This window comes from Entelurus aequoreus, linkage group LG15, assembly GCF_033978785.1.
Source record: "Entelurus aequoreus isolate RoL-2023_Sb linkage group LG15, RoL_Eaeq_v1.1, whole genome shotgun sequence".
In the NCBI taxonomy this organism is placed as follows: Eukaryota; Metazoa; Chordata; class Actinopteri; order Syngnathiformes; family Syngnathidae; genus Entelurus; species Entelurus aequoreus.
Window position 1 is genome coordinate 56184887 of NC_084745.1, and position 11969 is coordinate 56196855.

General features: G+C 29.9%; 2 protein-coding genes across 8 annotated transcripts in view; both read left to right on the forward strand.

Moving 5' to 3' along the window:
- LOC133630277 (U2 snRNP-associated SURP motif-containing protein-like) overlaps positions 1–7123 on the forward strand; it is a 40629-nt gene extending 33506 nt beyond the window's left edge. The window contains exon 27 of the mRNA XM_062021767.1: positions 6618–7123. The gene's annotated coding sequence lies outside the window, so the exon portion shown is untranslated. The remainder of the gene's footprint in view (positions 1–6617) is intronic.
- A 3083-nt stretch (positions 7124–10206) lies between these two features.
- LOC133630278 (rho GTPase-activating protein 12-like) overlaps positions 10207–11969 on the forward strand; it is a 114370-nt gene continuing 112607 nt past the window's right edge. For all 7 annotated transcript variants that reach the window (XM_062021771.1, XM_062021772.1, XM_062021774.1 and 4 more), the window contains exon 1: positions 10207–10352. The gene's annotated coding sequence lies outside the window, so the exon portion shown is untranslated. The remainder of the gene's footprint in view (positions 10353–11969) is intronic.

Here is an 11969-nt window from a genome sequence, read left to right on the forward strand (position 1 = left end):
TTCTTACAGCAGCGTGTGTCACTCTCACCTTTCTTACAGCAGGGTGTATCACTCTCACCTTTCTTACAGCAGCGTGTGTCACTCTTACCTTTCTTACAGCAGGGTGTGTCACTCTCACCTTTCTTACAGCAGGGTGTATCACCCTCACCTTTCTTACAGCAGGGTGTATCACCCTCACCTTTCTTACAGCAGGGTGTATCACTCTCACCTTTCTTACAGCAGGGTGTGTCACTCTCACCTTTCTTACAGCAGGGTGTGTCACTCTCACCTTTCTTACAGCAGGGTGTGTCACTCTCACCTTTCTTACAGCAGGGTGTATCACCCTCACCTTTCTTACAGCAGGGTGTGTCACTCTCACCTTTGTTACAGCAGGGTGTGTCACTCACCTTTCTTACAGCAGGGTGTGTCACTCTCACCTTACAATACATTTAATTAGAACATTTAGGGCTCCCCCAAGGTGTGTTCCAGGGACCCAGAAGAAAAAAAGTAATTTATTTTTCTCCAGGCTTAAATCCACTTCAGATCTGTTTTATATTTAGTTGTATGCCCCTTAAAACTGTTTTTTTTAATTACAAAAACACAAAATATGCAATATTTTCCACCAGAAACTATTTCAAAGTGTAATATTTGATGTGAAGTAATTGGAGTCTTAAATATGTCAATCATTCATAACATTGATTGTGATGATTTTTTGAGCATTAAAAGTGTTTAAAAATGCATCTAAAATGATGAAGGATCCTAAATTCCCCCACTCATAAAATGTGAAGTCATCATTTTTAATTTAATTTTGTTTACTTTCAATGCTCAAATCTTTAGATCCACTTTATATTTATCCATTTTTTTAATGCCCTTTTTGTCTTAGAAAACAGTTTTTTCTTGCAAACACAAAATATGCAATATTTTCAAAAACAACATTTCAAAGTGTAATATTTGATAAGTAATTAGATTCTTAAATATGCCAATAATTCATCATATTGATTTGGATTCATTATTATTTTTACACTCATAAAAATGTTAAGTCATACTTTTTATTTTATTTTTTACTTTCAATTCCCAAATCTTTAGATCTATCCATTTTTTTTTGGTCTGAAACTTTTTTTTTTTTTTTTAAATTGCGAATCTGAACTATGCAATATTTTCCCCTAAAAATATTTCAAAGTGTAATATTTGATGAGAAGTAATTAGAGCCTTAAATATGTCAATTCATAACAATGATTGTGATTATTTATTTTTTTAGCCAAAAGAGTTTAAAAAAAAATCCTACTAAATTGATCAAGGATCCTAAAGGGATCATAAAAATGTTAACGTAGTTTTTATTTTTTTATTTTCAACGCTCAAGTCTTTGAATCCACTTTTAGATTTATCCATCGATTTTTACTAGTTTTTTTTTACAGCAAACATAAAATTTGCAATATTTTCAAAGTGTAATATTTGATGTGAAGTAATTAGAGCCCTAAATATGTCAATCATTCATAACATTTTGATTCATTATTATTTTTTGACCAATGACAAAAAATCCAACTAAAATGATCGGTGATCCAAAAGAGCGCCTACTCGTAAAAATGTTGAGTGATCATTTTTATTTTATTTTTTACTTTCAACGATCAAATCTCTAGATGCTCTTAAGATCTATCCATTAATTGCTTTTTTTATGCCCTTTTTGTCTCAGAAAACTTTGGTTTTTAAAATGGCAAACAGAAAAAATGACATTTTTCCCCAAAATAATATTTCAAAGTGTAATATTTGATGTGAAGTAATTGGAGCCTTAAATATGTCAATCATTCATAACATTGATTGTGATGATTTTTTTGAGCATTAAAAGTGTTTAAAAATGCATCTAAAATGATGAAGGATCCTAAATTCCCCCACTCATAAAATGTGAAGTCATCATTTTTAATTTAATTTTGTTTACTTTCAATGCTCAAATCTTTAGATCCACTTTATATTTATCCATTTTTTAATGCCCTTTTTGTCTTAGAAAACAGTTTTTTCTTGCAAACACAAAATATGCAATATTTTCAAAAACAATATTTCAAAGTGTAATATTTGATAAGTAATTAGATTCTTAAATATGCCAATAATTCATCATATTGATTTGGATTCATTATTATTTTTACACTCATAAAAATGTTAAGTCATACTTTTTATTTTATCTTTTACTTTCAATTCCCAAATCTTTAGATCTATCCATTTTTTTTTTTGGTCTGAAACTTTTTTTTTTTTTTAATTGCGAATCTGAACTATGCAATATTTTCCCCTAAAAATATTTCAAAGTGTAATATTTGATGAGAAGTAATTAGAGCCTTAAATATGTCAATTCATAACATTGATTGTAATTATTATTTTTTTTTTAGCTATAAGAGTTTAAAAAAAAAAATCCTAATAAATTGATCAAGGATCCTAAAGGGATCATAAAAATGTTAACGTACTTTTTTATTTTTTTATTTTCAACGCTCAAGTCTTTAAATCCACTTTTAGATTTATCCATCGATTTTTACTAGTTTTTTTTTACAGCAAACATAAAATTTGCAATATTTTCAAAAGCTATTTCAAAGTGTAATATTTGATGTGAAGTAATTAGAGCCCTAAATATGTCAATCATTCATAACATTTTGATTCATTATTATTTTTTGACCAAAAAAAAAATCCAACTAAAATGATCGGTGATCCAAACCTACTCATAAAAATGTTAAGTGATCATTTTTATTTTATTTTTTACTTTCAACGATCAAATCTCTAGATGCTCTTAAGATCTATCCATTAATTGCTTTTTTTATGCCCTTTTTGTCTCAGAAAACTTTGGTTTTTAAAATGGCAAACAGAAAAAATGACATTTTTCCCCAAAATAATATTTCAAAGTGTAATATTTTATGTGAAGTAATTGGAGCCTTAAATATGTCAATCATTCATAACATTGATTGTGATGATTTTTTGAGCATTAAAAGTGTTTAAAAATGCATCTAAAATGATGAAGGATCCTAAATTCCCCCACTCATAAAATGTGAAGTCATCATTTTTAATTTAATTTTGTTTACTTTCAATGCTCAAATCTTTAGATCCACTTTATATTTATCCATTTTTTAATGCCCTTTTTGTCTTAGAAAACAGTTTTTACTTGCTAACACAAAATATGCAATATTTTCAAAAACAATATTTCAAAGTGTAATATTTGATAAGTAATTAGATTCTTAAATATGCCAATAATTCATCATATTGATTTGGATTCATTATTATTTTTACACTCATAAAAATGTTAAGTCATACTTTTTATTTTATTTTTTACTTTCAATTCCCAAATCTTTAGATCCATCCATTTTTTTTTTGGTCTGAAACTTTTTTTTTTTAAATTGCGAATCTGAACTATGCAATATTTTCCCCTAAAAATATTTCAAAGTGTAATATTTGATGAGTAGTAATTAGAGCCTTAAATATGTCAATTCATAACATTGATTGTGATTATTTATTTATTTTAGCTATAAGAGTTTAAAAAAAAAACAACTAATAACTTGATCAAGGATCCTAAAGGGATCATAAAAATGTTAACGTACTTTTTTATTTTTTTTATTTTCAACGCTCAAGTCTTTGAATCCACTTTTAGATTTATCCATCGATTTTTACTAGTTTTTTTTACAGCAAACATAAAATTTGCAATATTTTCAAAGTGTAATATTTGATGTGAAGTAATTAGAGCCCTAAATATGTCAATCATTCATAACATTTTGATTCATTATTATTTTTTGACCAATGACAAAAAATCCAACTAAAATGATCGGTGATCCAAAAGAGCGCCTACTCATAAAAATGTTAAGTGATCATTTTTATTTTATTTTTTACTTTCAACGATCAAATCTCTAGATGCTCTTAAGATCTATCCATTAATTGCTTTTTTTATGCCCTTTTTGTCTCAGAAAACTTTGGTTTTTAAAATGGCAAACAGAAAAAATGACATTTTTCCCAAAAACAATATTTCAAAGTGTAATATTTGATAAGTAATTAGATTCTTAAATATGCCAATAATTCATCATATTGATTTAGATTCATTATTATTTTTACACTCATAAAAATGTTAAGTCATACTTTTTATTTTATTTTTTACTTTCAATTCCCAAATCTTTAGATCTATCCATTTTTTTTTTGGTCTGAAACTTTTTTTTTTTTTTCTTGCGAATCTGAACTATGCAATATTTTCCCCTAAAAATATTTCAAAGTGTAATATTTGATGAGAAGTAATTAGAGCCTTAAATATGTCAATTCATAACATTGATTGTGATTATTTATTTTTTTAGTTATAAGAGTTAAAAAAAAAAAATCATAATAAATTGATCAAGGATCCTAAAGGGATCATAAAAATGTTAACGTACTTTTTTATTTTTTTATTTTCAACGCTCAAGTCTTTAAATCCACTTTTAGATTTATCCATCGATTTTTACTAGTTTTTTTTACAGCAAACATAAAATTTGCAATATTTTCAAAGTGTAATATTTGATGTGAAGTAATTAGAGCCCTAAATATGTCAATCATTCATAACATTTTGATTCATTATTATTTTTTGACCAATGACAAAAAATCCAACTAAAATGATCGGTGATCCAAAAGAGCGCCTACTCATAAAAATGTTAAGTGATCATTTTTATTTTATTTTTTACTTTCAACGATCAAATCTCTAGATGCTCTTAAGATCTATCCATTAATTGCTTTTTTTTATGCCCTTTTTGTCTCAGAAAACTTTGGTTTTTAAAATGGCAAACAGAAAAAATGACATTTTTCCCAAAAACAATATTTCAAAGTGTAATATTTGATAAGTAATTAGATTCTTAAATATGCCAATAATTCATCATATTGATTTGGATTCATTATTATTTTTACACTCATAAAAATGTTAAGTCATACTTTTTATTTTATTTTTTACTTTCAATTCCCAAATCTTTAGATCTATCCATTTTTTTTTTTTGGTCTGAAACTTTTTTTTTTTTAATTGCGAATCTGAACTATGCAATATTTTCCCCTAAAAATATTTCAAAGTGTAATATTTGATGAGAAGTAATTAGAGCCTTAAATATGTCAATTCATAACATTGATTGTGATTTATTTTTTCAGCTATAAGAGTAAAAAAAAAAAAATCCTAATTGATCAAGGATCCTAAAGGGATCATAAAAATGTTAACGTACTTTTTTAAATTTTATTTTCAACGCTCAAGTCTTTGAATCCACTTTTAGATTTATCCATCGATTTTTACTAGTTTTTTTTTACAGCAAACATAAACTTTGCAATATTTTCAAAGTGTAATATTTGATGTGAAGTAATTAGAGCCCTAAATATGTCAATCATTCATAACATTGATTGTGATGATTTTTTGAGCATTAAAAGTGTTTAAAAATGCATCTAAAATGATGAAGGATCCTAAATTCCCCCACTCATAAAATGTGAAGTCATCATTTTTAATTTAATTTTGTTTACTTTCAATGCTCAAATCTTTAGATCCACTTTATATTTATCCATTTTTTTAATGCCCTTTTTGTCTTAGAAAACAGTTTTTTCTTGCAAACACAAAATATGCAATATTTTCAAAAACAATATTTCAAAGTGTAATATTTGATAAGTAATTAGATTCTTAAATATGCCAATAATTCATCATATTGATTTGGATTCATTATTATTTGTACACTCATAAAAATGTTAAGTCATACTTTTTATTTTATTTTTTACTTTCAATTCCCAAATCTTTAGATCTATCCTTTTTTTTTTTGGTCTGAAACTTTTTTCTTTTTTTTAATTGCGAATCTGAACTATGCAATATTTTCCCCTAAAAATATTTCAAAGTGTAATATTTGATGAGAAGTAATTAGAGCCTTAAATATGTCAATTCATAACATTGATTGTAATTATTTATTTATTTTTTCAGCTATAAGAGTAAAAAAAAAAAAAATCCTAATAAATTGATCAAGGATCCTAAAGGGATCATAAAAATGTTAACGTACTTTTTTATTTTTTTATTTTCAACGCTCAAGTCTTTAAATCCACTTTTAGATTTATCCATCGATTTTTACTAGTTTTTTTTACAGCAAACATAAACTTTGCAATATTTTCAAAGTGTAATATTTGATGTGAAGTAATTAGAGCCCTAAATATGTCAATCATTCATAACATTTTGATTCATTATTATTTTTTGACCAAAGACAAAAAATCCAACTAAAATGATCGGTGATCCAAAAGAGCGCCTACTCATAAAAATAAAATTTTTATTTTATTTTTTACTTTCAACGATCAAATCTCTAGATGCCCTTAAGATCTATCCATTAATTGCTTTTTTTTTAGGCCCTTTTTGTCTTAGAAAACTTTGGTTTTTAAAATGGCAACCAGAAAAAATGACATTTTTTCCCCAAAATAATATTTCAAAGTGTAATATTTGATGTGAAGGAATTGCAACATTGAATAGTTCATAACATTGATTTTGATTCATCATTTTTGGACCAGTGACAGTTTTAAAGAAGAAGAAAAAAGCAGCCTACAAGGCAGCTTTGTGTCATTAGAGTAAACATTGCAACTTTTTCTTGTTAGATTGCACCTGTTTGCTCTTTTATTACAGTTTTTTTTTTTTTTTAATCATTTATTTTTAGAATATGCCGCGGGCCACACTTTGGACACCCCTGATTCTTCTCCAACACAACTGTCAGCAGGCCATAAAGTACTCCTGTGGAAAAACACTTCAATTTGGGGTATATTGTACTTTTGAAAAACACTTTGAGAGTCAAGTGTTTGTGGGGAAGAACATGTCCACGACCAGCAGAAGAAGACGTCAACTTCCATGTCAAAGTACATCAAGTACACATTAGTTTTTACTCCAACATTCCCTTGGAAAGCACCCACCTTCCCTTAATTGGTTAGACAATTACAAGTGATAGGCAGTGCAATTCCACCCTCGTCCAGCAGATGGCAGCAGCCACACGTTGATCCTACTACACCAGGGGTCGGCAACCCGCGGCTCTTTGGCGCCGTCCTAGTGGTTCTCTGGAGCTTTTTCAAAAATGTATGAAAAATGGAAAAAGATGAGCGGGAAAAAATACATTTTTTGTTCTAATATGGTTTCTGTAGGAGGACAAACATGACACAAACCTCCCTAATTGTTATAAAGCACACTGTTTATATTAAACATGCTTCACTGATTCGAGTATTTGGCGAGCGCCGTTTTGTCCTACTCATTTTGGCGGTCCTTGAACTCACCTTAGCTTGTTTACATGCATAGCTTTCTCCGACTTTCCAGGACGTGTTTTATCCCACTTCTTTTTCTGTCTCATTTTGTCCACCAAACTTTTAACGTTGTACATGAGTGCACAAAGGTGAGTTTTGTTGATGTTATTGACTCGTGTGGAGTGCTAATCAGACATATTTGGTCACTGAATGACTGCAAGCTAATCGATGCTAACATGCTATTTAGGCTAGCTATATGTACATATTGCATCATTATGCCTCATTTGTAGCTATATTTGAGCTCATTTAGTTTCTTTTAAGTCCTCTTAATTCAATTGATATCTCATGACACAGCGAGACACACAATCTGTATGTAATATGGCTTTTAATTGTTTGCGGCTCCAGACAGATTTGTTTTTGTATTTTTGGTCCCAATATGGCTCTTTCAACATTTTGGGTTGCCGACCCCTGTACTACACAATAAGTAAATATATAATATATGTGCCTTGGCATAGAAAAGATGAGCATGTTCTAGAAAGAGGACAAAACTGCCTTTTAATTGTATATATATTTTTGAAAAATGTCACCTTTACCTCGAAATGAAGGAAGTACTATTAAACTAGTCCGAACTACTACAAACATGTAGTGTGCAGTACAACAAACCCCATCGTCAGCTGACCAACGTGTCCAATCAGTGTTTCGGCACCTATTTTCCCCCCCTCAAACACTTCATTTGTCCGTCGGGGTAAGTTTTGGTCAGTGGATTTTGTTTTCATGAAACAAAACAATTGTCTATTTGGAATATTGTTTAGAAAAAGAAAAAAAAAAGTTTTCTTTAGTTGATTTTCATTTTGAAATACAAACAATAAAATCGAAGAACTAAGGTTTCTTTTTTGTCCGTGTCGGAAGAGCAACAACTAGTTTAATTTTTTTTTTTTTTAATCGATTTAATTGTCATTTTGTGTAACCAAAATAAAAATCAGTCAGCAAAAACTAAATAAATGTCCTAAAAATATGTTGTTTTTTAGTCTGGAACTGGAAGTTATAAAGTTAAGACTGCAGTGTCGGAATATGAGAAACATCATTATTTCGGCTAAATATTATTTTGTGTATTTGAAAATATAACATTTCTATGACATCGAAGTATTGCTTTTTGTCACGTTTGTGTTTCAAAATTAAATTTCAAACTTTATTTTTTATTATTATTATTTTTTCTTCCCAATTCCCATTCCTGAATATAAAATGACATTTAAAAGTGTAGTCATAGTAGCTCTAGATCAGGGGTGTCCAAAGTGCGGCCCGGGGGCCATTTGCGGCCTGCAGCTAATTGTTTAGCGGCCCGCCACACATTCTGGAAATGCTATTGCAAAAATAAACATGAAATAAAGTGGAATGAGGTGAAATCTAACTAGAAAAAGTTGCAATGTTGACACAAAGCTGCCATGCAGGCTGTTTTTTTGCTTTTGTCTATCTTTCTTTTTCTTTTTTCGCCATTGCTTAAAAAAAAAAAAAAAAAATCAATGTTATAATGAATTATTGACCTATTCAAGGCTCCAATTATTTAAAATATTTCACTTTAAAATGTTTTATGTGGAAAATATTGCATATATTGTGTGGTTGCCATACAAAAACATCAACGTTTTCTTTGACAAAAGAGCATAAAACAAACAAAATAATAGTTTAAACATAAAATGGACAAATATATCTGAAGTTGATCTCGTAACTTAAGTGTTGAAAGTAAAAAAAAACTAATACAAATGTATCACTTTATGAGTGGGGCACCTTTTGGATCCTAAATATATTTAATGGGATTTTATTTATCTTTTCACTGTGATTACTCAAAAATAACAATGAATTAAAATCAATGGTGTCCTGCATTATTTATCTTTTTAAGGCTCTAATTACTTCCCATCAAACATTGCTTTCTGAATGTTTTGGGCAGTGGGGGAAATACTGCATATTTCCCTTTTATTATAAAAAACTAAGTTGTCTTGACAGAAAAGGCATAAAATATTTTTGTTAATTTTAATTTTTTTAATAATTTACTGTAGAGATTTACTGTAAGCATTAAATAAAAAAAATATTGGACTTGTTTTTAAAATTTTAATGACTTAGACCCTTTATGGTCCCCGGGAGCCCTAAAGGGAAAAAAAACAAACAAAATCCATATATTTTGTTATGATTTGAAAATGAAAACTATCAAAATGGATGAACTGTAATGTTGTTCTATCATTTCCTTAGTTTTTGACAATTCCTACAAATAAATATAATGCTTCTGGTGGTAATTCATTAGATGTTGTACCAATTTTGCAAAACATTTTCAAAACTATATTTGATAAAATTTTTATTCCATTTTATAATGAAAAATGTTTAGAAACATCAACCTCTGACTTTATAAAATATTTGCAAACGCTTGACTGTTACAAAGGTAAGTTTTGTATATGGAAATTACAATTTAGAAGAAACTTTTTCAAATACATAAATCATCTCTTTTTTTATGTTTAAATCGATCATTTAAGCTCATTTATGGAGTTACTAAACACAAAGTATTTGTTCTTTACAACTTTATCAACACCTTTTACAAACGTACATAACTTGTATTTTTTATTGCGATACGTATACATTTTTTTCATTAACTGTCTTAGTTTGTGCGCGTTTTGTTGTTTTTGTAACATAATTTGCTTTAAATTTTAAATTAAAAATAAAACGCCGTACCACTTCCGGGTTCCGGACAAACACTTCCCGCCCTCACGCAAGGCGGAAGTGATCGAGCCAATCAAGTTGCGTTGTTATCGAGGCACGGCGATACTGCACATTTTGTTGTCAACCTGATACCGTTAAATACAGGTCCACCAATACTTTTGTTACGCGAATGTGTTAAAATTCTGTAATGATTTAATTTGAATAGTAATACACATAAAACTCAATAGGAGGTAAATAAAAAAATAATATTTTAGATTGTGTTGCAATATGAAGTATGACTATGGTGGAAATAAACAGGCACACATATCAGACACCACCTCGGTATCGGCGTTTCGATGTTGGGATGACCCCGCCCACCCCGCAGAAGGACAATGCTGATGGAAGCTGCGGATTGTCGATACTGAGTCGGCAGGGAAAACATCTCTCAGCTCCTCAAACAAAACAACGTTGGACTTTTTCAGGTCAGTCTAAGCTTCTTTCTTGTCGCCATTCTTTGTCACTTGGTTGCGTGTCGATCTTGTTGATATCAATCAACCTGCGTGCTTTGTCCAAAAAAAATCCCCGCCACGCCAAACAAAAAACGGTTTGGAGTGTGGAAATGTTTCACGGCATCAAGTCCACGACCTTCGTGTTCCCGCGACACGTGCATTTTTTAACCCAGCTTTCCAGCGGTGTGCCCGGCGGCTCCTCCCCGCTCGTGGTGCCCCTTTTTCGGCCGGCCTCCTGCGGGTGACACCGGAGGATATGCATGGTCCTAATCAGTGCCCAGACACGTGGATTATTGTGTTTATTTGCGCAATCTTTATTGACGTTTCCACGCACATGGTCGTCACGTCATGGGCTGGATGAAGGACAGGGACAAAAGGCTGCAGACGCACACAAAGACACAGGTGGTGCTGCAGTGTCGATATCACACTCGATGGAGCAAGAGACACTTGACATCCACACTCGGGGTTTAATAGTCACTTCCTGCAGGCTGCTGGGGGGTTTTGGATCAAAGTTGATACCAACATTGAGATCTGTTGTGATTCCAATAATATTGTCACCAAAAAAGTGGAATAAAAGAGCAAAAACGTGAGGAGAAAAAGTTGCAATGTCGACTCTAATAATAGATGTTTTTTTTCTTGAACTGTCTTTACTCAAAACATAATAATGAATCAAAATCAATGTTGTTGTGAATGATTGACATATTTAAGGCTCACATCAAATATTACACTTTGAAAAAAGATTGCGTTGTTGTTGTGTGTTTGCCATAAAAAAACGACAAGTTATATGACAAAAAAAGCATAAAACAAACACGTAAAAAATAAAACACATAAATAAGAAAAACGATCTGGATTTGATCTAGAAATGTAATTGTAAATAAAGTAGGACTTATTTTTCATGGGATTTTTTTAAACTGTCATTGCTCAGAAAATCATATTTTGTGGTGTATGACATAGAAAAACTCAACTTTCTAGGACAAAAATGGCATGAAACAAACAAATAAAAAAATATAACAAATATTAATAACTTAAAAAGTTAAAAGTAAAAAAAAAAAAAAATGTATGAGTTATTTTGTACTTTTTAATGATTGGAATTTATTTTTCGTGGGATTTTTTTAAACTCGTTGCTCAGAAAATAATAATGAATCAAAATCAACGTTGTTATGAATGATTGACATATTTAAGGCTCCGATTATTTACTACTTTTGGGGGGAAAGTGTTGCATATTTTGTGGGTTTGCCATAAAAAACAGGATTTTCTTGAACAAAACGAGCTTAAAAAAATGATATCAACATATCTGAAGTTGATCTAAAGATTGAAGTCTTGAAAATAAAAAAAATAACTTATTTTTTGGGTTTCCGGAACCAAACTTGAGGATTAGGGTTTCAACAAATACTTTTCATGTTTTTCATGTTAGTCCTTCATGTATTTCATAAAGTTTTATCACGTTTTCATACAGTTTTTCATGTTTTCATGATGTTTTTCATGTTAGTTCTTCATGTATTTCATAAAGTTTTATCACGTTTTCATACAGTTTTTCATGTTTTCATGATGTTTTTCATGTTAGTTCTTCATGTATTTCATAAAGTTTTA